Raw genomic sequence first — 27,730 nt, 5'->3', positions numbered from 1 at the left:
AAGGAGAAGGAATCAGACCCTAAGAAACTGGAGGAACCCAGGCCCTTTGACAAAAGGGCTCCTTCCGGCTCCTGTTTTTCCTCAGGTCTCCCCCAGAAGAAGGCGGCTGGCCTTGCTCCCTCTCTGGGCCTTTTGTACCCCACCCCTCTGCCCGGTGAGGAGTGCCCTGGGGATTCTGAACAAAGACATCAGGGAAGTGGAACAAGAGCAGATCGCAACCAAGCCGGGTGGCTGCCAAGCCCCCCTCCCCCATCCGCACACCCCTGCACTCCTGCAAACGCTCCTTGGCTCCGGCCCAGCGCTGGGCCTTCTGGTGAGAACCCCTCCCGCGGAGCGCAGCCTTCTGGGCCGCTTTCTTCTCTGGGACTGAGCTGTCAGGAGAATCCAAGATATTTCAAGGCGGCTCCCCTCCCCCAGGGGAAGTCTTTGTCTCCGCAAAGGAGGCAGCAGCAGGGGGTGGGGTTTGGCAGGGAGGGAGCCGAGGGTAGTCTTTGCCCCCCAGGAGTGCACGCCTGGGGGTGAAAAGTGGGAAGAAAAGAACGCCTTCTAAACCTTTGATGCCAAACCTGTGGGAGCTCAGAGGACTGAGACTCAGTTCACTGCCTTCTGGAAGGTGGTCAGAGAAGGCTTCAAGGAGGTGGCAGCCTTTGTGCTGTCCTGGAAGGACTGTAAGACTACCAGGGTGGAGATGAGGGGGAAGAGCGGTCCCAGAGGAGGTGGGAAAGCACCAGGAGCCCTGGGGAATGGGAGGTGGTCCAGGGTGCACTGGAGATGATGGGGCAATGGGAGGTAAGGCCAGGGGAGCCCCACGCAGCTGGGTAACGAGTGCTGCTCCCAGGCACTGTGCGAAACCAGAGTTTTAGAGCAAGGGAACGATGGCTCGGGCCACTTGAGTGGAGGATAGATGAGTAGGGCGAAGTAGAGGCAGGGGGAGCAACAGGAGGGCATCCTTGGTGGCCGGGATGGGGCAGTGGCCGCTGAGCCAGAGAAGAGGGTCCAGGCGGGAAGAGCATTTCAGTAGATGGTAGAGCCCCCGGAACATGGGCCTGACTGGTGCATGCAGAAGCAGCAGTGGTCAGAGGTGACCCCAGGTCACCTGTTTGGCCCTTGGCTGCGCAATTGAGTCAGCTAGAAAGCAGGAGAGGGTGCAGTGGCATTTTCTGAGCACAACAGTCTGTGTCCCTCTGGATACGTGTGGCCCCACACATGTGTCTAGGGAAGTGGCTTTGCGCTGGGCAAAGACTTTGTGGTATTCTGTTCCCACCCACAGTCTCCCAAACCTGTGTGGGAGCCGGGGTGTAGGTTCTTGGAGCATGTGATACGTGGCGGGGCTGGGGTGTTATACCCAGCAGGCCTGACCCAGGAGACAACCCCAGGGAAGAGAAGGCGCAGGGGGCTGGCCACGACCACACATGGAGTGGGTAAACGGAAAGCAATGTCTGCTCAAAGATGATTATTCTTTGCTTTTCCATTAAAAAAAAAGGAAGTGTAGTTGACTTATGATATTAGTTTCAGGTATACAACATAGCGCCTCAATGTTTTTATAGATTACACAGCACACAAAGTAATTACAAAATATTGACTATATTTCTTATGCTGTACATTGCATCTCTGTGACCTGTTTATAACTGATGGTTTGCACCTCTTCATCCCCTTCACATATTTCAGCCTTCCCCTGCTCCCCTCTGGTAACCACTAGTTTTGTTCTCTGTATCTGTGAGTCTGTTTGCTTTGTTATATTTGTTCAGTTTTTTAGGTTCCACATATAAGTGAAAACATAAAGTTTTTGTCTTTATCGGTCCCACTTATTTCACTTAGCATAATACCCTTCAAGTCCATCCATGCTGTTACAAATGGCAAGACTTCAGTCTTTTTTATGGTCAAATAATATTCCATTGTGTATACATGTGTGTGTGTATATATACGTATATGCCACATCACCTTTATCCATTCTTCTGTCAGTGGGCACCTATGATACTTCCATATCTTGGCAATTGTAAATAATGCTGCAATGAATATTGAGGCGCGTGTATCTTTTTTTCATTTTTCTGACGCTGACTCCTTCCATTATTCCAACATTGGCTGACCGCCTCCCATGAGCCCAGTAGTGATAGAACCATGATGGGTTCCAGACCCAGCCTTTACCCTTATGGAAGTCTCAGTCTAACTCATGGAGGATGATGTGGGCATAACAGACTCTGTATTAAGACTCACAGTCCTCCGTGCCTTGAGAGAGTGACAGAGAGTGACAGGTCAAGGAAGGCATCCTAAAGGAGGCTTCACCTCCAGGACTTGGGGAAGAGGGTAATTACAGGAGAGGAAACAGCCTGCACAAAGGCATGGGCATAGAAGTCCATTCATTAGACTGGAGCCTAGAAGGGTTTGAGAAGGGAGGCAGGAGAGGGAGGACCACGGAGGCAGGAGAGGGAGGACCACAGAGGCAGGAGAGGGAGGACCACAGAGGCAGGTCTAGAACGGTAGGCTGAAGAGAGTGCAGGTGACCTGAGCTCTGGCTGTGGGTGGGAGGCTGCAGCGTGGGCAGTAAGAAGGGGCCGTAGGGGTAGGCAGAAAGGAAGGCTGGGTGATGGAAGCGTTTCATAAAGGGGAGGCTGGGATGGTTGCTGAGCCTGAGAGGTCACTGGGCCCTGGTCACCCGCCTCTCCAGGTCCTCTGAGTTTACATTACTGTCTGGGTCCTGACTCCTTTATATTACATTTCCGGATCACCCACTCATAAATCCTCATCCCGCCTGGGGCCAGGAGCCCTTGAACAGAGAGCGGTTTTGATTTAGAGACAGGAATAGCTGTAAAGGGGGAGCAAAACTATCTGGAGAAGATCACGGGCTTCCCTGGGGGGGACAATGTAATTAAAATGGGGCCGGCTCTCTTCCCGGGATGCAGAAGGCTGGCCCAGGCTCTGCATGGCCCCGAGAGCCTCCCTAGAGCACCGACAAAGGGAAGAGAGCCACCTGCCACCTCCGGCCACCGTGCCAGCACATCTCCAAGTCCAGGAAGAAGGGCCAGACTCAGAGCTGCACACCCCAGGCTCCAGCCCAGCCCCTGCTGGGATAAGCAGACTTCTAAGACAGCCTCCAATAATCTCCACCTGCTAGTAATCATGCCCTGCGTAATTCCCTCCCCTGGAGTAGGAGTCTGGAGTGGAAGTAGTGACTTGTTTCTGAAGGATACAATGCAGCAAATGTGTGGGATGTCACTTCCATGATTAGGTTACAAGATCATGACTTCCTTCTTGCTTACAGATTCTAGTGCCTTCTTGGCTTGTGCACTTTGATAAAACAAGCTGTCATATTGGAGAGGCCCCCACAACAAGGAACTGAGGGTGGTATTTGGTCCACAGCTAGCAAGGAAGTTAGGCCCTCACTCCAACAACACACAGATAATTAAATCCTGCCAACAATCACGTGAATGAGATTGGAAGCAGATTCTTCTCCAGTTAAGCCTTCAGATGAGACCACAGACCCTGGGCTGATGCTTTGATTACAGCCTCATGGGAAACCATGAAGCAGATTAAGCTAAGTCATGCTTGTATCCCTGACCATACGAGCTGTGAGATAATACATGTGTACTGTCTTAAGCTGCCACGTTTGGGGGTTATTTGTTCAACACCTGGCAATAGGTAATTCATACACTGGCTGATTTGAGCCAGCTGATTCCTTACCCTAAATCTCAGCATTCTCATCTGAATAAATGGGCTGATGATACACAGCCCAGTGGTTACTGCAAAGATCAGAGACAACGGCAGATGGGAAAGGACTCCATAGACTATAAAATGCTCGGTACATGGACTGCATTTTTTGTGAATATGACTGTCTCCGTGAGAGATTAGGAGAACTTGGTTCTCATTTCAGCTTCTCAACTCAAAGACCAGGTGGCCTCGTGTAAATCAGTTAAGCTCTCTGTCCACATTTTCATCTGTAGTTTGTGCTTATTGGGAGAAAAAGAATAGAATAGAAGAAAATGCAGATGAAACACCCAGGCCATGCCTATCATGCAGTAGGCACTCAAAAAAAAAAAAAAAAAGAAAAAACCATGGCCTTCTGATTCATCGTTGTGACTCTAAATGAGATGAATAGGAAGGGCACTGGTTCAGCCATCTTCAGAGAGACCAGTGCCTGTCATCCCTGAAAGCTCTGGACCACCAGCCTGATCTCATCTGTAGGCCAAGCGTGTCTCTCTGGAGGAGCCGAGGGCAGAGGGCAGAGAGGAGTCAGCGGGTGGAGAAGCATCTGAGATGCAGAAGTGGATCCCGGTCCACAGCCATTCTCGGTGGGCTGGCGCCTGCTCAGCCTGGGTGTCTGAGACCAATCGCAGAGTCTTCTTAGGAAACCTTTGAAATCCTTAATGGGGAAGTCAGGCCTTCCAAGCAGTGGTCATGAAGATGCCAGACTGATTCTGGCAGTATGTATCCTGTCCAGGGGATGCAGAAAGCTAAGGGCATATAGGAGACGCGGGAGTCAGAAATGGCATCCTAGGGACAATGTGCATCTTTTCTCATCTCTACTCAGGGTCAGATTCTGTCTAGGTGGCCTCTGGCCTTCTTGTGGCCTGCAGATGAGAGGATTTCTACACCCTCCTGGGCCAGAGTCAGCTGGGCAGAGCTATTGGCCCAGAAAGAAGCAGGGACTTACTTGCTCAGAGGAGCACAGCCAGTTGGTGGAGGAGTAGGGAGAAGAAAGGGGTCTGCCTGACCTCAAAGTCCATGAGAAAATCACTCTGCAGGTGCTGAGTTTCTAAGGCTGGACTCATTCTCGTTCCTTGAAAGGAGAAGATAAAATTGCAGAGTTTAGCACATTTTAATCCTAATGATTTTGGTGAAAACAGTGACCTTCTTGCAGTCACAGAGTTTGAGTGTGTACTGTCCTACACATGACAGAGAAAGTGACACAGATGCTGTGAAGTAAAAGAGTCAGGTTCTGGAAGAGAGAGACAAGGATAAGGGAAACCTAATTAAAAGAGGTGAGAGGTATCAGAGAAGGCTTCTCTGAAAAGGGCTGAGATATAAGGAATGAGCGTGAATCAGCCAGGGGAAAGGTAGAAAAAGAGAGTCACAGGAAGACGGAATAGCACGTGCAAAGGCCCCGAGATAGGAAGGCACATGGTATATTCAGGTGAGGGAAAAGAGGCCAGCCTTCTCGGAGTTCAGTGAAAATGGGGATTGCATCTTGAGGTCAGAGTGTGTAGGACTTTGGAAGCCTTGATAAGAACTTCAGATTTTATTCTAAGTGACCTAATTCTCATTGTAAACAAGCCAGACCTCTGCATGTGTGGTGGGTAGAGAGTGATAGTAGGAGTTTGGTTGGAGATGCTGCCTTGCCCTGATACTAGGCTAGCAGTACGCATAAGCGGTGGATGAGAGATTAATAAGATGTGGGAAACTTGTTAAATGCCTATGAGGGTAGCCTCAGTTTCCCTGAGCAACTTGGCATTAGGGGGCTTGCTCCAGGTTTTAAAGGACTAGACTGTCAGTAGCGAAGCACTCACCCATGAACTCTCCAAGGTCCTGCAGAACTGCATCCCAGGACAGGTCACTGAAGCTCTGGCATGTCTGGTCCAAGCCTGAGTCCCCTACTCTGCTAAGTAAACCACTGCTGGATTCTGTGGGCAGGGATCTTCTCTTTGCCCTGTAATAGGCAGAATAATGCCCCCGAAGATGTCTATGCCCTAATCTCTGAAGGCTGTATGTTAGGTTCCATGATAAAGGGAAATTTACATTGCAGATGGAATTTAGGTTGATAATCAGGCGACCTAAAAAGGCGGAGGAAAGTATCCTGGATTCTGGGTGGGTCCAGTGTAGTCAAAAGTATCCTTAAGAGTAGAAGGGGGAGGCAGGAGAGAAGGTCAGAGAGGTGCAACTTGAGAAAGATTTGACCAGCTTTCTTTGTGGTGCTAAAGACGGAGGAAGGGTCCATGTGCCAAAAAATACAAGTGGCTTCGAGAAGGCAGGAAAAAGCAAGAAACAGATTCTCCCCCAGAGCATCCAGAAAGGAGTGCAGCCCTCCTGGAGCCTCTGCAACACCTGGACTTTAGCCTAGCAAGACGGGTTAGACTTCGATCCTGAAGAACCGTAAGGTCATCATACTTTGGAATTGTTTGAGCCGCTAGTGTGCTTCGTCACTCAGTTGTGTCCGACTCTTTTGTGACCCCACGGACTGCAGCCCACCAGGGGATTCTCCAGGCAAGAACACTGGAGTGGGTTGCCATGCCCTCCTCCAGCGGATCTTCCCAACCCAGGGATGAAACTGAGGTCTCCCACCTTGCAGGCGGATTCTTTACCGTCTGAACCACTAGGGGAGGCCTTGAGCCACTAAGTGTGTGGTAATTTGTTCCAGCAATGAGAAACGAATACAGTCCACTTTTCCCCCAGGGGCAACCCCGAGGCACATGGGCACCCCCTCTTTGGGGATGGGCAGCTTGTTCTCAAGTAGATAAAGTCACCTTGCCCACAACTGGGGCATGGTGGGAAGAGACGGGACCCGGACTCTAGAAACGCGGGTTCAGTCACTGTGGCCTTGCTGATTAGGTGTCCCTTCCCTTCTCTGGCCTCAGCCTGGACGTGGGGCTGATCCGTTTTTGTCACCTTGCGGGGGTTCAGCACCCAGGGAACTCTAAGGTGGAATGCGTATATGAGGGCTTCCCTGGCAGCTCAACTGGTAAAGAAATTCCCTGCAATGTGGGAGATCCTGGTTCAATTCCTGGGTCAGGAAGATCCCCTGGAGGAGGGCATGGCAACCTGCTCCAGGATCCTTGCCTAGAGAATCCCCATGGACAGAGGAGCCTGGAGGGCTACAGTCCATGGGATGGCAAAGAGTCGGACAGAACTGAGTGACTAAGCCTGCCCAGAATGCATACATGAATGCATAGAGTTTGTTATGGTGTAGGGATGAGCTGTGAGGAGAGGGAGGTCACAGTCTTGGAAGACCAGACATCTAAACGAGAGAAACGATAACAAGGTAGAAATGCCATGGGGAAATGGGACCAGAAGGCACAAAAGCCAAGACTGGAGGCCGGCAGTGCAGAGTGCCTTCAGGGAATGGCAAGTTGCCTGGTTGGATCCGAGCCTGGGGCCACGTCGGGGTGGGGCCAAGGCTGGGGGGGTAGGCTGGAGCCTGGCCTCACAGGACCTCAGATGCCAGGCAGAGCAGCCAGACTTTATTCTGAAGACAGAACCTGGGGAGCCCTACTGGGAACCCAGTAACTTGGAAGGCCACCCCGCAGCTGGGGCACAGGACCCCCGAGGAGACTGGTACAAGGATTATGGTGTTGGGCACAAGGGGTGGGGGGAATCCTTGGATGTGTGTGGGTGCCCTATTTGTTCTTCCTCATTCACAGCTCTGCCCTCACCAGCTGGGAGACCTTGACAAATCACCCTCTAAAATCTCAGTCTTCCCTCTTACAAAATGGGGATGGTAATGCTAACCCTCTTACAGTGTCGTGAGGATCACACGTAGGAAATCACATGTAAAAAACTTGTTACGGACTCTCTAAATGCTACCCAAACCATCAAGCTCCCTTCTCACCATCCACTGACATCCACCCCACTCAAGGGGGCATTTTGCAGCCCGCCCCCGTCCCCCCCTCACCCCCACTGCTGCCAGCAAAAGCAACTTTTCTTTCCTGTTGTCTGCATATCTGTGCGGAGCATCCCTGCGTTCTTCAAAAGACGTGTTTGGAAACAAGAAATTGCTAGAGAGATGATTCAGTCTTTGGCCTCAGATTGTGTCTGGACATAAGTAAGCCCATCTGCAGAGCCTGCACTGCCAAATTCTGTCACTCTTGCTCCATATGGTCTGCGCTCCCCACACCCCCCGTCTTCCCTCCCAGAAGCTGCAGTCTGGGCCTGTCTCTCACTCTCCTTTGGTTACTACACAGCAGATTCAGCGAGGGGCATCTTGGCTCCAGTGAGGGGAGGGGGGGCAATCTCTGCTCCACTCCCTGCCTTGCCTGGGACTGCGACAGGGCCAGAAGGCCAGGGCCGTGGGGACCTGGAGCAGCGGGGGCACAGAGCCGCAGCATGGAGGCCTAGTCCTGACAAGGGTCCTGAGAGAGGCCGTCAGCTTCCATTCAGGAGGCAGAGCTCTCTCCTGCAGGAAAGTCACTTCCTGAAATGCTAGCTCAGTTGCTTACCAGTCCAATCACCCAGTCCTACAGGAGAATGATGTTGGAGGGCCTCTTGTGACCACATCTTTATCCTCAGGCTGCCTGACCTGGCATTGGAAGACTCTAAATCATATCAAGCTATGTGACCTAGGGTCGTCAGTTCACCTCTCCAGATTCCCCCTTTCCTCATTTGTGGTCTGTGAGTAGTGATTCCTGCCCCGGTCACACCATAGGTTGGTTGTCAGGGTCCAACAAGATAATAGTTGTGAGAGAGGTTTGTAAACAGTGGAGTGGTAGATTTCCAAGTGCGGTCCCGGGGCCACCAACCACAGCATCACCTGGGAATTTGTTAGGCATGCCAATTCTTGGCCCCGTGGGTGACCCACTAACCCAGAAGCTCTGAGGTGGACCCGGCAAAGTGGGCTTTCACAAACTGTCCCAGTGACAAGCTGGAGGATCACCACTGTGGGGAGACAGCACACGGACCACGCCGTCCCCACCGCATCATCAGTTTGGCCCAGGGAGGTGTCTGAAGGGTGTGAGGGCCTGTGCCACGTCGGGCTCTATAATCTGTTTCATTGTGGAGGGTCTAAAGTTTAAAGTTCTGTGTGATTCCTCACCCAGGAATATCCCTTTCCAAATAAACTTGTGCTGTTCATAGTCAGATTGAAAAAGTGACTTCCCGGGGAGATTTCAACCGAGATGGCAAACTCAAAGCTTTCAGGAGTCCTCAGGTGATGAGACTGGGACGAGACTGGCGTGAGATGGGAAGAAACAGAACCTGGATGTGCTGCAGGGTTCAGACTCTACCTGAGGCATTAAAAAAGCCATACACCCCCTTGCTGGCCAAACAAAACTCATATGGTAGACAGATTTGGTTCAAGGCCTGCCAGTTCGTAATTGGTGTAAATGTTGGGGAATAAAAATTCTTGGTCTTAACCAAGCTATGCATTGGTCATAGGGTTAATTGCCCTGGAAGTGACTTTGACGCACAGTGATAACTCCTAGGTTCACCTGATTTCATTAACTCACTCATATATTCATCCCACAAACACACTTTTCTAGGTCCTGGGTTAGGTTTTGTGGACCCAAAGCTGGATCAGAGATTCTCTCTATTCTTCAGGGGGCCGCACACGGCTGTGAGTGGCTCCAGGGCATTGTTTTCCAGCATTTCAGGGAGTGCTTCTCAGTAAGACGTCAGGCCTTCGATAAGAAAGGTGGTCCAGTTACGCATGAAATGTACTTACTTAAAGTTAAATGTATTACTTCACTGCAGGACTTCTCAGAACTGTTACTATGCCAATGTGCATTGCATATTAGATGACTTTCAAGTGTCTGGGTCTGTCTGGGGTCTCTGATGGGCCTTGTATTGGGGAGTGGTGAGTGAGCAGATGTGGGACTCCCCCCGAGGTGTGGCTGGGTTAGTCCCTTCCTGCAGTTAGGCCTTGGGAGCCCCCTGGTGAGGGGTGGGCTGAGGAGATGCCCGCTCCTCTCAGGGTTCTGCAGAGGAGTGCTAAGGCGACAGCCCTCAAGGAGTGGACTTCAGTTTCTGTGGCAACAGGAGAGCCTCGAAGACCGGGGGTCCAGGTCCCATGTGCATCTGAGGAATATGACTCTGCTGTGCTGGGGAGGAGAGACCCACACCAGAGAACTCAGTGTCCTGCACCTGGAATGCTGAAACCTTCTCCCACGTGATTTTGATTTTTAGTACCAAGAAAAGGGGAGAAAGCAATCCCATATATGCAAACAGGACCTGATCTCCCTCTTTCAGCATAAGCAGCTGCCCTGTTGAAGATCGTGAGGAAGCAGCTGGCAGAACCTACGGTTACATTAACTGCTGCTTTCCAATCAAGGCTGGCTGTGACTTCTATGAATAAAATTGAGAGGTCCAGGACAGATCTGAAAACCAACCTCCCCCTCTCCTCAACCCTCCCCACTCATTGTTTGTGGCATTCTCCCTCTCCCTCTCTCTTCCCCACCCTCCCTCTGCAGTACATGAAGTCACTCCAGTGTGGGACTGGGTATCTCTTTGTTCTGGAAATCCCCACAACAAAGGGAGAATGAATTGCACCTGGTCCAGGATAATCTTTCACAGATTTAGACTGGAAGCACATTCATGGAAAAACATAAGACAAAATAAAACCAAGTTCCCCTGAAAACATAATTCATGGAGATCATCTCCAAGAATCAACCTCTCAAACCAATCAATATTTATTCCAAAATTGCCTCCAATGGGTCTGCTGTGACTCCCTTCACTTTGGGTTGCAGGTATAGTAGTCTTGTACCCAAAGTGGAAAAGCTGAGAAAAATCCCGCTTTAAGGCAGATTCTATATAAGAAAGACTTGGGGGTAGGAAAGCTTATGTTGGAAGAATCAGAAAAAGCTGCAAGCAAGTAAGGGGATATATATATATATATTATATATATATATATATCACACTTGGAGCCTGCTCAATACTCTGCCGGGCATAGTATTGAACCAGTTAGTACAGAATCAGGTGGTTCTCTCACTCATCATTTCTTCCCACATTCTCTGAGCTACAGAGAGCCAAAAGGACTTTCCCACGGCCACATGGGCAATAAAGGGCAGCTCATGGAGTTCAAATCTATTAGCTTCAAGGTCAGTCTCTCCTGGGTCTGGGAGGAGCCTCAGAAGAACTGGATATGTGGAGGGGTGGCAGGAGAGAGAGGTTTCAATCGAAGGAACAGCAGGAGTTGCCTGCTGCCGCCTGTCTTGGTGACAGAAGGGAGGATGCTCCCCACAGACGCGCCTGGGGGTGTCTTTCCCTCGCTTTGTCCTCAGCCCCCTCCTCGGCAGTCCCTGGTCTGTCAGTTTGTAGGGGATCCGTCAACCAGCAACCCACAGCTGTGTTCCCAGACCAGGAAAAATAGGACTGAAAACTTCCTCCCAAACAGCCTGCAGGACAGGTAGCCCAGCCTGCAGCAGACGGTCAGGGGTCTGCTTGTACAGATCCATCATAAGCAGCAACAAACAGCCTGCTCGGTTGCTCGATTCAAGAGCACGACTCACACTCTTCAGACAGTTGGAAGAGGTTATAATCTACAGGAGGCTTTGGCTGCGATCTGGCCAAGACTTCAGAGAACTTTCCTTCCCAGCTTAGGTGGATGTCTCTTGACTTAATTCTCATCCTGTCTTTGGTCTGTATTGAAGGCAGGTTTCTACCTATGGAGCCTTCAACAGACAATCTTTCTCTTCTCTGGGGTTTAAACCGATTGCTGATCTCACCAAAACCAGACTCAGAGCTATCTGCAACCTCCTTGTGAAATAGAGGAAATGGACATTGAAACATTGGGTCTGGAACAAGCAAGGTCACAGTTCCACCGTGGCCACAACTAGGACATCATGATCCAGGAACAACCAGCAGTAAGCAGGTCCTCATGGCTGGTGCATGACCTATTCACCCAAGCACTTTCCAAGGTCACGGAAATACTACTTTTACTATTGCTTATCTAATCAAGCACGTCTCAAAGCATCTTTCCCCGTGAGATATTAGTAGGTGTTATATAGGCAGAAAGGAAATTTCTGTAATAAAGTTGGGGAAAAGCTGAATTAAAGAAAATTAATTTGGTTTCTTTAACTGAAGAACATTTCAGATCCTTTATCATGCTAATATGTTTTGTGACTCTCTCTCTAGTCTGTAGCATTCCCCAGACTTTCTGACCATAGGTCCATTTTCCTCCAAGCACCTCAGGGGATGAATGTTTCATGGGACACACTGTTGAGAAGGAGGTTTTCACGTTAAACTCTGCCGACTCTTATAAGATTGGCATTAACCAATGCATGGAAAAGGAGGACACCTCCGGCTGAGACTAAAGGGAGCGTGAAGAGTGGACAACTCCAGACAGCTGAAGGCTCCTAAAGCCCAAAGCAGGAAGGGAGACAGCGAGCTACTCTAACAGTTATTGTTTTGTGTTTCTTGGGATGTTTTCTCTCTAGCCCTTTCTTCTATCAATTGACGTTCTCTCCTCAACTTGAGTTGTGTATTGTTTAGGATTAGTCCAGTTCCAGTTCAGTTGCTCGTGTCCGACTCTTTGCAACCCCATGAACTGCAGCACGCCAGGCTTCCCTGTCTATCACCAACTCCTGGAGCTTTCTCAAACTCATGTCCATTGAGTTGGTGATGCCATCCAACCATCTCATCCTCTGTCATCCCCTTCTCCTCCTGCCCTCAATCTTCCCCAGCATCAGGGTCTTTTCAAATGAGTTAGTTCTTCGCATCAGGTGGCCAAAGTATTGGAGATTCAGCTTCAGCATCAGTCCTTCCAATGAATATTCAGGACTGATTTCCTTTAGGATGGACTGGTTGGATCTCCTTGCAGTCCAAGGGACTCTCAAGAGTCCTCTCCAACACCACAGTTCAAAAGCATCAATTCTTTGGCTCTCAGCTTTCTTTACAGACCAACTCTCACATTCATACATGACTACTGGAAAAACCAAAGCTTTGACTAGACAGACCTTTGTTGGCAAAGTAAAGTCTCTGCTTTTTAATATGATGTCTAGATTGGTCATAGCTTTTCTTCCAAGGAGCAAGCATCTTTTAATTTCATGGCTGCAATCATGAAATTAATTTCATCTTTTAATTTCATCTGCAGTGATTTGGGAGCCCCCAAAAATAGTCTGTCACTGTTTCCATTAGGATTAGGTTAGGCTGCAAATAACAAAGACTCCACAACAACAGCTTAAACAAGATAGAAGTATATATTTTTTCTCACACATAAAAATGAAAAGAGGAGGCCGTTTAAGGGTGGTAGGAAAGAGACATGGTAACAGAGATCAAAGCTCTTTCTATCTTATTCCTCTGCCATATGTAGCTTCCATGCCCAAAGCCTCTTCATGATACAGGATGGCTGCTGGAGCTCTAGCCATTGCATCCACATTCCAAGTTATAGAAAGGAGAAAAGAACAGCCTCTTCCTTTAAAGTTTTCCATAAATAACTCAGAATACTTCCAATTATACCTCATTAATCAGAACTTGGACACATGGCCATGCCTAATTTCAAAGGAGGCCAGCAAATGAACTGGGCAGAAATATGCTCAGTTCAAAAATGGAACTCCCAGCAAGAAGAGCAGAATGGATATTGGGAGAAAATGCTCTGCTATACATCAAATATTACTTCCCTGGCTAAAAATTTTGGTCGGGCTGATAAATCTGAGTTTGGCCCTCTAATCTGAAGCTGAAGGGGAAGATTTGTTTCATATGGTTACTGAGCTGATGAGAGTCTGAAGGTTTGAAGACCCCAGCACATGGAGAAATAATATGCAGATAGAACAAAGCCAACCAATAGGCAGAGAGAAACGAAGGTAAAAGAATGGGGAGCAGATTGAAAGAGATGCCAATTGATTGATGGAGTCCCCACTTCAAGCCATCCCTGTGTTTGGCCTCACCCCTGTCTCTCCTTCTTAATGACACAATAAACCCCCTTTTGATTTAAAGTATTTCAACTTGGGTTTCCATCACTTGCCACAAAAGAGTGCTGGTTACTAAAGTTCTCTCTCATTTCAGAGAGCAGGGATCACCTGGATCAATCTTTCGGCAGAGATGGTTTTTTCCTAGCACTAAGTCACAGAAGGACTTTATTACCTCATTTCCTACTGAAAGACATCAAGTAACATAATTATACTCTTGCATGTCTGTGCAGCTCTTCACAGTTTACAAAATTCTTTTAACTTCATTAACTCATCTGAGTCTCTCAAGTTCTCTGGGATGTTGGTTTTGCTCCTTCCAGTCTAAAGAGGAGAACAGTGAGGCTCTATGAGATTATCTGGTTCATCTACGTAACTGGTCAACAGCTGCCCCATTAGCTAGTCAAGCAGCACTTTGTATGCAAGCTCTGTAAAGGTGGAGACAGCATGACTCTGTCATAGCTTGCAGGAGAACACGTTTTATAGGGTAGAGGAGCTAAGAAAACCTAGGCCCCATACCTGATTCAGAGACAGACCTCAGAGCAGAGGACTAGAGCACACACCTGACCATTGGATTGTCCCAGACATCTGTGGTCTGCATCAAGGCTCAGGCAGGTGCAGTTTTGCCACTGATTCATAACTCATGCCTGGAAGTTTGCAACAAGATTCTCTGACAAGGGCTTGTAACCCAGGCCTTCCATGCAGCTGGTTAAATGGACAGCTCTTATTGCCGGCATTGGTCTGAATAATTATGTCTCTGGATTTATGCGAAGGCTCCCCAGGTGGCGCTAGTGGTAAAGAACCCACCTACCAATGCAGAAGATGTAAGAGATCCGGGTTTGATCCCTGGGTCAGGAAGATCCCCTGAAGAAGGGCACGGCAACCCACTCCAGTATTCTTGCTGGAGAATCCCGTTGACAGAGCAGCCTGGCGGGCTATGGTCCATAGGGTTGCGCAGAGTCAGACATGACTGAAGAGACTTCGCACACAGCACACAGAGGTCAGTTTGCATTCTCATCCAGAGAGAAGGCAAGTTGCCTTTGGTGGGGCGCCCATGTCCTTCACAAAAACATTTAAACCTTTGAGGAACCTGAGGTTCTGCCTTATGTAGCCTGAGACACCTTGCGTTGAGCAAAGGCTTATAGCAAGAGTTACTGACTCGATCAGGGTTACCAGTTGCAAGCAAAATAAACAGTCTTTAGCAAACATTTGTAAAAAGAATCTCTCGGGAGGATATCGCAAAGTTTATAAAATCAGTGGAAAGCTGAAGGACCCGACTTGGAATATGGGCAGGAATCGAAGCAGTTGCAGAAAGAAATGAAGAGGAGGCGGAACAGTCATCTTTCAATCTAGTTAGGAATGACCATCCCACGAATGGACACTGCTTCCATGAGGCAGTTCTAAGTATGCTTCATTTTCACATCACCCACTCTTATAAATCAGATCACCAGGCAGCAGTCCTTACTTAGCCAAGTGCCCTAGCTGCCAGGGGGCAAGAAGCTGGGGAGCCGGTTCCCTTCATCTCTATAGAAGAGGGGCGAACTGGGCACCTCCCCAAACAGTGGTCCATTCTGCTTACTCATTGCTGTCCCCTTCATCAAAAAAGCCATCCAGGTGGCTCCTGAGGGATATGGGTTTTAAGATCTGAAGAGAGAAATTAAGGGGCTTCCCAGGTGACACTAGTGGTAAAGTGCCAATGCAGGAGATGTAAGAGATGCGGGTTTGATCGTTGGGCCTGGAAGATCCCCTGGAGGAGGGCATGACAACCCTCTCCAGTGTTCTTGTCTGGAGAATCCCATGGACAGAGGAGCCTGGTGGGCTACAGTCCATGGGGTCAAAGAGAGTTGGATGTGACTGAAGTGACTTTGCGTGCATACATGAAAGAAAATAAAGGGACAGAAATTGACATGTTATCTGGTTTGCCCTAGCTCCCCAGCTCTTCAGAGCCAAACTCGGTGGGTTTATACGTGTCACAAGGCCACTGTGGCTACTCTCCCAGCTGTTGGCTGCAAGGCTGACTTTTAAGGTATATAGATATCTCTATTCTGCTCATGGCCTTCACATGGAGAGCAGACACCTCAGCCTTGTACTCAAGACCTTTGTGATCCAAACCATCTTCCTCATCATCTCTCACTTCCACCTCCATGGTCTGTTCTCCCACTCCTGAAGTGCTGACAGTCTTCAAACACCCTCCTTCAAACATGTGGTTCTAGTCTTCCCTCTTCCTCTTCCATCTGGGGAACCCCTGTACGATCCCCTCCACCAGTCTTGTAGTCTTTGTTTTGACTCACTCCTTGGTGGGCTGGAATGCTTACTGAGGTTGGCAGGATAATCCCCCTATCCCTCAAAAGATGTGCACATTTTAATCCCCAGAATTTGGGGATACATTACCTTACTTGGCAAAAGGGACTTTGCAGAGGTGATTAGGGTCAGATCATTAGCATAGGAAGTGTATCCTGGATTATTCAGGTAAGTACAATCTAAACACAGAAATCTTTAGAAGCAGATAACCTATTGGCTGTGATCAGAGATAGATGTAACTATGGAAGTAGGTAAGAGAGAGGGTAGCATGAGAAGAACTTACCCACCCTTGTTGCTTTGAATAGGAATCCAGGTTGTCACTAGAAGCTGGAAAAGGCAAGGAAAGGCATTGTCCACTAGAGCCTCTAGAAGGAACCTTGTTTTATTGATACCTTAGTTTTTGCTTATGTTGGATTTCTGACCTCTAGAGCTGTAAGATAATAAATTTCTGTTGTTTTAAACCATGAAACATGTAGTAATTTGTTACAGCATCAATAGAAAACTAATACACTTACTCAAGTAATTTTTCAGGAAGGGTATAAAGTACATTTCTGAGACCTTGCATATCTGAGAATGTCTATCTATTGCCATAGCCCCTGAAACAACAATTCAGCTGAGTTTAAAACTACTGGGTCAAACACAAAACAATCTATAGATTTAATGTAATAACATTGAAATGCCCATGATACTTTTCACAGAACTAGAACAAATAATCCTAAAATTTATATGGAACTACAAAAGACCCTAAATTGCTAAAGGAATCTTGAGAAAAAAAGAACAAAACCAGAGGTATAACCTTTTCGGACTATCGTATGGCAAAACTACAGTAATCTAAACAGTATGTTGCTGGCACAGAAACAGACACACGGATCAATGGAACATAACAGACATCTCAGAAATAAACACACCTATGGTCAATTAATCTGTAACAGTGGAGACAAAATTATACAGTGGAGAAAAGGCAATCTCTTCAATAAATGGTGCTGGGAACACTGGACAGCTACATGTAAAACAATAAGTTAGAACATTCTCTGACACCATATACAAACAAACTCAAAATGGTTTAAAGACCTGAAATCATAAGACTTCTAGAAGAGAACATAGGTAGAACACTCTTTGACATAAATTTCAGCAATATTTTTTGATCTGTCTCCCAAGGCAAAAGCAATAAAAGCAAAAATAAGCAAATTAGACCTAGTTAAACTTATATGCTTTTGCACAGAAAAGAAAACCATTGACAAAATGAAAAGACAACCTATGGAATGGGAGAAAATATTTGTAAATAATGTGACTGATAAGGGATTAATATTCAAGATATATAAACAGTTCATACAACTCAATATAAAAAAAATGTGATAAAAAATGGTCAGAAGACCTGAATAGATATTTTTCCAACGATGGCATACAGATGTCTAACCGGCACATGAAAAGATACTCAACATCATTAATTATCAGGTCAGTTCAGTCACTCAGTCGTGTCCGACTCTTTGTGACCCCATGAATCACAGCACGCCAGGCCTCCCTGTCCATCACCAACTCCCGGAGTTTACTCAAACTCATGTCCATCGAGTCGGTGATGCCATCCAGCCATCTCATCCTCTGTCGTCCCTGTCTCCTCCTGCCCCCAATCCCTCCCAGCATCAGGGTCTTTTCCAAGGAGTCAACTCTTCGCATCAGGTGGCCAAAGTACAGGAGTTTCAGCTTCAGCATCAGTCCTCCCAATGAACACTCAGGACTGATCTCCTTTAGGATGGACTGGTTGGATCTCCTTGCCATCCAAGGGACTCTCAAGAGTCTTCTCCAACACCACAGTTCAAAAGCATCAATTTTTCGGCGCTCAGCTTTCTTCACAGTCCAACTCTCACATCCATACATGACCACTGGAAAAACCATAGCTTTGACCAGATGGACAGAAGCGTGGCCGTGAGGAGCTACCCCTCGCCCAAGGTCAGGGGTAGCGACAGAGAGCGCCAGGCTGTGACCGCGCAGGAGCGGCGGCCGAGAGGAGCTTCCCCATGTCCGAGGAGCGGCCGCGCAGGAGGGCCGAGAGGAGCTACTCCACGTCCAAGGTCAGGAGGGGCGGCCGTGAGGAGATACTCCTCGTCCAAGGTCAGGAGCAGCAGCTGCGCTTTGCTGGAGCAGCCGTGAAGAGACACCCTGAGTCCAAGGTGAGAGAAACCCAAGACGGTAGATGTTGCGAGAGTGCATCAGAGGGCAGACAGGCTGAAACCACAATCACAGAAAACTAGCCAATCTGATCCCAAGACCACAGCCCTGTCTAACTCAATGAAACTAACCCATGCCGTGTGGGGCCACCCAAGATGGCCAGGTCATGGTGGAGAGGTCTGACAGAATGTGGTCCACTGGAGAAGGGAATGGCAAGCCACTTCAGTATTCTTGCCTTGAGAACCCCATGAACAGTATGAAGAGGCAAAAAGATAGGACACTGAAAGATGAACTCCCCAGGTCGGCAGGTGCCCAATATGCTACTGGAGATCAGTGGAGAAATAACTCCAGAAAGAAGGAAGGGATGGAGCCAAAGCAAAAACAATACCCAGTTGTGGATGTGACTGGTGATAGAAGCAAGGTCCGATGATGTAAAGAGCAATATTGCATAGGAACCTGGAGTGTTAGGTCCATGAATCAAGGCAAATTGGAAGTGGTCAAACAGGAGATGGCAAGAGTGAATGTCAACATTCTAGGAATCAGTGAACTAAAATGGACTGGAATGGGTTAATTTAACTCAGATGACCATTATATCTACTACTGTGGGCAGGAATCCCTTAGAAGACATGGAGTAGCCATCATGGTCAACAAAAGAGTCCGAAATGCAGTACTTGGATGCAATCTCAAAAATGACGGAATGATCTCTGTTCGTTTCCAAGGCAAACCATTCAATATCATGGTAATCCAAGCCTATGCCCCAAACAGTAATGCTGAAGAAGCTGAAGTTGAACGGTTCTATGAATACCTACAAGACCTTTTAGAACTAACACCAAAAAAAGATGTCCTTTTCATTATAGGGGAATGGAATGCAAAAGTAGGAAGTCAAGAAATACCTGGAGTAACAGGCAAATTTGGCCTTGGAGTATGGAATGAAGCAGAGCAAAGGCTAATAGAGTTTTGCCAAGAGAACGCACTGGTCATAGCAAACACCCTCTTCCAACAACACAAGAGAAGACTCTACACATGGACATCACCAGATGGTCAACACTGAAATCAGATTGATTATGTTCTTTGCAGCCAGAGATGGAGAAGCTCTATACAGTCAGCAAAAACAAGACCAGGAGCTGACTGTGGCTCAGATCATGAACTCCTTATTGCCAAATTCAGACTTAAACTGAAGAAAGTAGGGAAAACCACTAGATCATTCAGGTATGACCTAAATCAAATCATTAATTATAGAGAAATGCAAATCAAAATGACAATGAAATATAGCCTCACACCTGTCAGAATGGCTATCATCAAAAAGTCTACAAGTCACAAATTGGAGAGGATGTGGAGAAAAGAGAACCATGATATACTGTTGGTGGGAATGTAAATTGGTGCAGCCACTATGGAAAACATTATGGAGATTCTTCAAACAACTAAAAACAGAACTACAATTCTGCTCCTAGGTATATATTTAGAAAAAATGAGAACACAAATTGGAAAAGATACACGCACTCATAGCAGCACTAGTTACAATAGCCAAGACAGGAAAGCAACCCAGGTGCCCATCAACTAATGAATGGATAAAGAAGATATGGTATAAATATAATAGAATATTAGTTACTAAAAAGAATGAGATTCTGCCATTTGCAGCAATGTGGATGAATATTATGCTTAGTAAAATACATCAGAGAATGACAAATATTATATGATATTACTTATATATGGAATCTAAAAACCAATACAAATGAATGTATATGAAAAATAGAAACAGGCTCACAGATATAGAAAACAAACTTGTGGTTTCCAAAGGGGAGATGGAAGGCAGGGGACAAATTAGGGGCATGGGATTAACACATAAAAAATACTGTGTATAAAATAGATAAGCAACAAGAATACATATACTGTATACTAGAGGGAATTACAGCCATTATCTTGCAATAACTTACAATGGAGTATAATTTGCAAAAATACTAAATCACTATGTGTTGGTGGTGGTTTAGTCTTTAAGTCCTGTCTGACTCGTGACCCCATGGACTGTAGCCCACCGGGTTCCTCTGTCCATGGGATTTCCCAGGCAAGAGTACTGGAGTGGGTTGCCATTTCCTTCTCAGGGATCTTTTCATCCCAGAAATCAAACCTGGGTCTCCTGCAATGCAGGCAGATACTTTACCGACTGAGCCATAGGGAAGCTTGTATACACCCAAAACTAACATAATATCTAAAATCAACTATATTTAAATTTGAAAAATTATTGGGCCATATTTTAAATGAAAAATCTGCAGATACTGTCTCATTGTTGTGCAGAAAAGAGTTAATGGAGCAGACCTGAGGCTGTTATTCTTAGAAAGACCTGCTGGCTAGATTGACTGTTGGCTGGTGACTAGGAACTTGAATTTGGGAAGGGTTCCCATAGCTTCCAGAACTTATAAGGGTGAATCATTGTGTCTAAATTGTACAAACCACGTGGCTGATGCTGCACATCTACTTTCCCTCTAGTTGTCTGGAATCTTGGTACATAGTAGGCAGAGGGTGCCTAGAGGACCAGCCCCCAGGAAAACCATCGGGCCCTGAGTGTCTAGTGCGGGCACGTCACAGGCGTTGCCACAGTCCTTTGCCTGGGAAGAAGTGTGTCCTGTGTGCCTCCACGAGGAGAGGCTCTCGAAAGTGTGTGCCTGGTTTCCCTGGCCTTCGTTCCATGCACGTCCCCCTGCCCCCTGTTGACTTGCTCTGTCTCCGCTCTGTGATGAGTCACAGTCATGAATGTAACTCTCTCTATGTCAGGTTATACTGTGGTCCCCCCACTGCATCCAACCGGGGGAGTGAGGGGACCCCCTGCACGATTGTCTAGTGGCATTTAGCCTTTCAGAGGAGCGATTTGAGACATATAACTCCATTTACTAGCTTATAGATAGCCTTTAAAATTTTTCTGTCTGGATATTTATAAAAAAGTTTCCTTATCCTTGAAATTAAAAAAAAAAATCACAAAGTAGGTCTAGATATACATCTCCTTTCATTACTTTTTTCTGGTGGCCAGTGAACCCCTTTTATCAAAAGATGCAATTCTTTAGGTTAGGGCAGTTTTCATCCAGGGCAGTAGCTAAGTATCACTGTCAAAATTAAGCTTCTTTCTTTCCCCCCTCAGAGTAGAGAGAAGTGGCGCAAAGGGTGACTTCTTTGCACCTACCATAGTTTGATTTCTCTCTGGGGCAGGGAAACCCTTTTTGCTAAAGTCCCCCTCCCGACACCACTGAGACCATTGTATATATTACCCAGGGGTGAGCACCAGGCTTTTGAGGACAAGGAAGATCATCAAGATTTGAGCTCCTCCTGACCGAGGTCACAGCCCCAGTTGTTGGTGCAAATGAATGTAGAAAGTGGAGAGCCATGTGTGGCCTGCGCCATGCAATAGCCAGAACAGAGGACTCAGGGTCACCTCCAAGTCAGGCTGATCCTTGTTCATCATCACCTGACTCACTGCCCCCAGTGTTATACAGTCATTGTGTGGGTTAGGGACAGGGCCAAAGATGATGCTTGAGAATCCCCTCTGGCTATTGTGTGAGTCAGGTGTCTCCTAAGTTTTTGAGATGACCCACCAAAGCCAAGCCACCGAGTCAGTGCTACCCTCACTCCACTGGCCACAACCAGGGATTTCCTGTAATAACATTTCTGGGCTTTATGTGAATTAGGGACCAAACTGAGCTCCTCGTTGCGGTGATGGACTAGTGCATGCTAGAGAAGATTCAGTGGGGGAAAAGAGGACTCTGGACACTCTTATAGTTCTTTCTTTTTCTTTTTTAAAATTGGAGCACAGTTGATTAATATTAGTTTAGGTATACCACAAAGTAATTCAATATTTTTATAGATTGTATTCCAATCTATATTTAAATTTATATTTAATTTATCATTAAAGTTATCATGATAATTTCCCTAATTATTATTCTTCTGTTTCCATTGCATAACAGACCATCCCCAAGACCCAGGGGCTTACAACACTCATGACTTATTATTGCCTACAATGCTGTGAATTAGTAACCTGAAGGATTCTTCTGTTGTAGTTTTCATCTCTAAACCTAGGTATGTACAAATGCTTTTTATTTTATTTATTTTTTTGACTGCAGTGCATGGCATTTGGGACCTTAGTTCCCTCCCCAGGGACTGACAGTGGAAGAAGAGTCTTAACTGCTGGACTGCCAGAGAAGTCCCTCAAAAACGTTTTTAATCATTTGTTTGAGTGATTGGAATCATCTGAAACAGCTCACCTGGGGCCAAAATAACCTCACTCAGACGCCTGACAGTTGGTGCTGGTTGTTCTGCATGAGCCGCTCATGTTCCCATAGGCCTCAGTGGCCTGAGTTCCTTCATACACGATGGTCTCAGGGTCCCACGAGTTAAAGTGGAAGCTACAAGGCTTGAGCTCGGAAGGCACAGAATGTCACTTCGGCTGCATTCAGTTGATCAAAGCAAATCACAAGGTCAACCCGGATTCAACTGGGAAATGGACTCCATCTCTTGGCAGGAGGAGTGTCAAGGTCGCATTTCAGAGGAATGTGGACACAGGGAGGCAAGACTCCTTAGGGGCCATTTCTAACAATCTGTAACACTCTCTTTTGAGGATTTCTATGATCTGTAGAAGTACAATAGACCCTAGACCTTTCTCCCACAACTCTTATCTTTGTAAAAATTTGAGTATAATTGCTTTAAAATGTTGCATTAGTTTTTTCTGTACAACAAAGTAAATCAGCTTCTGTATACATGTATCCCCTCTTCTTGAGCCTCCCTCCCACCCCTCTAGGTCATCATAGAATTCACATCTTTTTACTGTGCTTCACTTCATTTTTATTTGCTTTCTCTGGGTTCTTGGAGAATATATCAAGCACAAATTTTATATATTTGCTCATTTGATTTTCTACAGTATCCAACCTGAGTTTTATGGACTTTGTAAACTTTTTAATTTAGCAATTATGCTTTTCTTTTGAAAACAAGTTTGTATTATTTCAGACCAATCCTTTTCATAGATGCAATGTCTTCCTGAAGGCAACTGAAAATGCACATTAGATTTTTATCTAAGCTTCCTTCTATTTCTTGCAGTAAGTCTAATTTGAAGGAGCAATTTTCTCTTAATTCCTCAGATGGAGTCTTTTTCTTTTGAACTATTGAATCTCTTTTCATATCTGATGAATTTTCTCTATTTGCTCATCCTAACAGATGGGGAAGCTAAGTTTTGTTCAGAATTGGGAGCTGAGATGAGTTTGATCAGAGATTGTGTGACTATTTGGTTAAATCTTTCAGTTCCAGATGAACTAAAAAGGAAGAAGATTAGATTTGCTATGTTTTTACCTTTCCAGGGTATAATTTCCATGGGATTTGAGAGAAACAGCCAAAGAGAGCCCCATGGCAACACGTCTTTTCTGATCTGCTGTGGCAGCCTGGAGCAAATCCGTGACAACTTGCACAATGGCCCTCGTGAGAGGCTGGTTTCCAGGGCGCACCCGCCTTGTTTGTTGAGCTGGCTGGGCCAGCTGAAGGCTGAGCAGGAGCTGTGGCCCCAGTCGACCTTCAGAGTTGCCAGCAGGACTGAGAAGTCAACTCATCTCCTTCCCTTTTGTCCCTTTGAGAAGTTAACACACTAACTTCAAGGGGGTCAGTGAAATACACCCAGGGTCCTTATTCCTCAGTGAGATTTGGGGTTTCATATAGTGATTTCCACTCCAGCTAGCCTTTCCCTGTAGCACCCTTTCTCATACAAATGTCTCAAAAGTCTGGCAAGTGCCAACCTTTGTCAGTATTCATCCCTCATGCAGATTGTTCTCTACTTTATACCCCTTTGGTCAATTAAATGGGAATTTGGAAGATGGTGGGAGGGAGGTTCAACCTCAGGTTCAGGTGACCCTGTTGCTCTACTTGGAGACAGGAAACAAGATTTTTATTTCAGATGTGGTAGAAAGTTAGATCTATAACTCCCTCGCCTTCCCACTCAGTAAACATGGGACTCAAAGGGTCAAACTCTTGATGAAAAGTGGACAAGAAACAATTCACTCATTTGTTTGTCTTGGTCTGTGCCTTTAATTCCCACAGATGAAGCTTAGAGATGTATGTATAGCGCAAATTACAGGAAAAAAAATAGATTATCGATCCTCAATAAGTGATATTCAGGCAAGACAACAAAAAGTAAGAGTTATTGACCATTTCCATCAGGGTCTCAGGCACCTCCCACTCAACTTACCCAAAGTCATGCTCACTCCCTCCTTCTCCACAAATATCCTCTTCTTCTTGTGTTCCCCATCTCTGTGAGCCTGTCATAATCAACCCATCACCCAAGCTATAAAACCAAGAGACTTTAAGTGAACCACAGTCCAATGTCCACAAGTCTTTGCTTGGGAAACAAACATGGCAAGATGAACGTTGTTTGGGGAGTAGCTTAGAGGACAAGAATCAGCAAGAGGAGTTAGCACATATTCTTTTACATTTTTGTTATTTTTCTAACTATGAGTAATCCAAACAAAAAGAAATGTATATATTAAATCTTAAAAGTCAAGATCCCAGTTCCTCAGAGACAATTACCGTAATAGTATACATCCTTTCAGACCCTTTAAATGTATATAATCTGTAGGCATATGTGTATTTATTTTAGACTTTCATACAGTTGTGAATATATTATATATACCATCCAGTTTCTTGCTTTCTTCACTCCATGTACACTGTGTCTTTTCCTATGATTTCTTCTTTTAACGTGTGCTTAGTATTACATTTTATAACTCTATCTTAATTCATTTACTATATCTCCTGACGGACATACAACATGTCTCATATTTCCTACTTGGACAAGCAGCTGCAGTGAACCACTTTGGATGTGAATCTCTGCGTTTCAGTGAGCAAACCTGAAGAATAAATTTCTAGAAGTGGTGTGTCTGGGTCAATGGATATTCACATTTTAATCTTTGATGGATTCTGCCAATTTGACTTTAAAATATTCTCTCAATTTACCCCCTTCCCAACTGGGTATGTATTTTTCTACCATTTTGCTAGCACTAAGCATAATCAATTTTTTAAAGTGTTTTGCCAATCTGATGGGTGAAAAAAAATTTTTGTTATTTTCATCTGTATTTCTTTGAGCACTGTGTTTCTCTATTTCTCCTTAAGTGAATTATTGGTCCAAGTCTTTTGCACATTTAGTGTTGGGTTGTTTTTCTTTTTTATTGGGTTGTGAAAAGTTCTTTATCCATTAACACTATTAACCTTTACTATGTAATAAATGTTGAAAATGCTTTTACTTGATTTGTCATTTGTACTTCAGTTTTATTTATGATGTCATTTGCCTTACAAAAATTTTAAATATTTATGTAGCTAAATCTTTTCTGCCATGATTTCTGGCTTTATTTTCATTTTACCGCCTTGTTTTCAATGATGCTAATAATTTTACCCTCAGTCCTGTCCAACTCTTTGCAGCCCCATGGACTGTAGCCCACCAGGCTCCCCTGCCCATGGATTTTCTAGGCAAGAATACTGGAGTGGGTTGCCCTTTCCTCCTCCAGGGAATCTTCCCAACCCAAGGATCAAATCTGTGTCTTCTTGTGTCTCCTCCATTAGCAGGCAGATTCTTTACCACTAGCGCCACCTGGGAAGTCTTCGTTAATGATTTTACTCTCTAGTTAATCAGGAGTTCCTTGAGGGCAGAGGCTACCTCTTATTCATATCTGTGGATCTTGCTCCAGAAGTCACAACTCCTAGCCTTGATTTGTGATGAGTGCTTAATAAACACATTTTAAAATGTTATCAAATTGACAGAGTTCAGTCGAGTTCAGTTCAGTCGCTTAGTCATCTCTGACTCTTTGCGACCCCATGGACTGCAGCAAGCCAGGCTTCCCTGTCCATCACCAACTCCCGGAGCTTACTCAAACTCATGTCCATTGAGTCAGTGATGCCATCCAACCATCTCATCCTCTGTCGTCCCCTTCTTATCCTGCCTTCAATCTTCCCCAGCATCAGGGTCTTTTCCAATGAGTCAGTTCTTCGCATCAGGTGGCCAAAGTATTGGAGTTTCAGCTTCAACATTAGTCCTTCCAATGAATATTCAGGATTGATTTCCTTTAGGATGGACAGGTTGTATCTCCCTGCAGTCCAAAGTACTCTCAAGAGTTTTCTCCACCACCACAGTTCAAAAGCATTAATTTTTCGGCACTCAGCTTTCTTCACAGTCCAACTCTCACATCCATACATGACTACTGGAAAAACCATAGCCTTGACTAGAGGCACCTTTGTTGGCAAAGTAATGTCTCTGCTTTTTAACATGCTGTCTAGGTTGGTCATAACTTTTCTTCCAAGGAGCAAGCGTCTTTTAATTTCATGGCTACAGTCACCATCTGCAGTGATTTTGGAGCCCCCCAAAATAAAATCTGTCACTGTTTCCACTGTTTCCCCATCTATTTGCCATGAAGTGATAGGACCAGATGCCATGATCTTAGTTTTCTGAATGTTGAGTTTTAAGCCAACATTTTCACTCTCCTCTTTCACTTTCTTTAGTTCTTCTTCATTTTGGCCATAAGGGTGGTGTCATCTGCATATCTGAGGTTGTTGATATTTCTCCCAGCAATCTTGATTCCAGCTTGTGCTTCATCCAGCCCAATATTTTGCATGATGTATTCTGCATATAAGTTAAATAAGCAGGGTGACAATATACAGCCTTGACATACTCCTTTCCTGACTTGGAACCAGTCTGTTGTTCCATGTCCAGTTCTAATTGTTGCTTCTTGACCTGCATACAGATTTCTCAAGAGAGAGGTCAGGTGGCCCGGTATTCCCATCTCTTTCAGAATTTTCCACAGTTTATTGTGATCCACATAGTCAAAGGCTTTGGCATAGTCAATAAAGCATAAGTAGATTTTTTGGGGGGACTCTCTTGCTTTTTCCATAATCCGACAGATGTTGGCAATTTGATCACTGGTTCCTGTGCCTTTTCTAAATCCAGCTTGAACATCTGGAAGTTCATGGTTCATGTACTGTTGAAGCCTGGCTTGGAGAATTTTGAGCATTACTTTACTGGCATGTGAGATGGGTGCAATTGTGCAGTAGTTTGAGCATTCTTTGGCACTGCCTTTCTTAGGGATTGGAATGAAGATTGACCTTTTCCAGTCCTGTGGCCACTGTTGAGTTTTCCAGATTTTCTGGCATATTGAGTGCAGCACTTTCACAGCATCATCTTTTAGGATTTGAAATAACTCAACTAGAATTCTATCACCTCCACTAGCTTTGTTTGTAGTGATGCTTCCTGAGACTCACTTGACTTTGAATTTCAGGATGTCTGGCTCTATGGGAGTGATCACACCATCATGATTATCTGGGACATGACGATCTTTTTTGTACAGTTCTTCTATGTATTCTTGCCACCTCTTCTTAATATCTTCTGCTTCTGTTAAGTTCATACCATTTCTGCCCTTTATTGTGCCCATTTTCGCATGAAATGTTCCCTTGGTATCTCTGATTTTCTTGAAGAGATCTCTAGTCTTTACCATTCTATTGCTTTCCTCTATTTATTTGCATTGATCGCTGAGGAAGGCTTTCTTATCTCTCCTTGCTATTCTTTGGAACTCTGCATTCAAATGGGTATATCTTTCCTTTTCTCCTTTGCGTTTCACTTCTCTTCTTTCCTCAGCTATTTGTAAGCCCTCCTCAGACAGTCATTTTGCCTTTTTGCATTTCTTTTTCTTGGGGATGGTCTTTATCACTGCCTCCTGTAC

The sequence above is a fragment of the Dama dama genome, chromosome 29, assembly GCF_033118175.1.
Source record: "Dama dama isolate Ldn47 chromosome 29, ASM3311817v1, whole genome shotgun sequence".
Classification (NCBI taxonomy): domain Eukaryota; kingdom Metazoa; phylum Chordata; class Mammalia; order Artiodactyla; family Cervidae; genus Dama; species Dama dama.
This window is presented reverse-complemented; position numbering follows the sequence as displayed.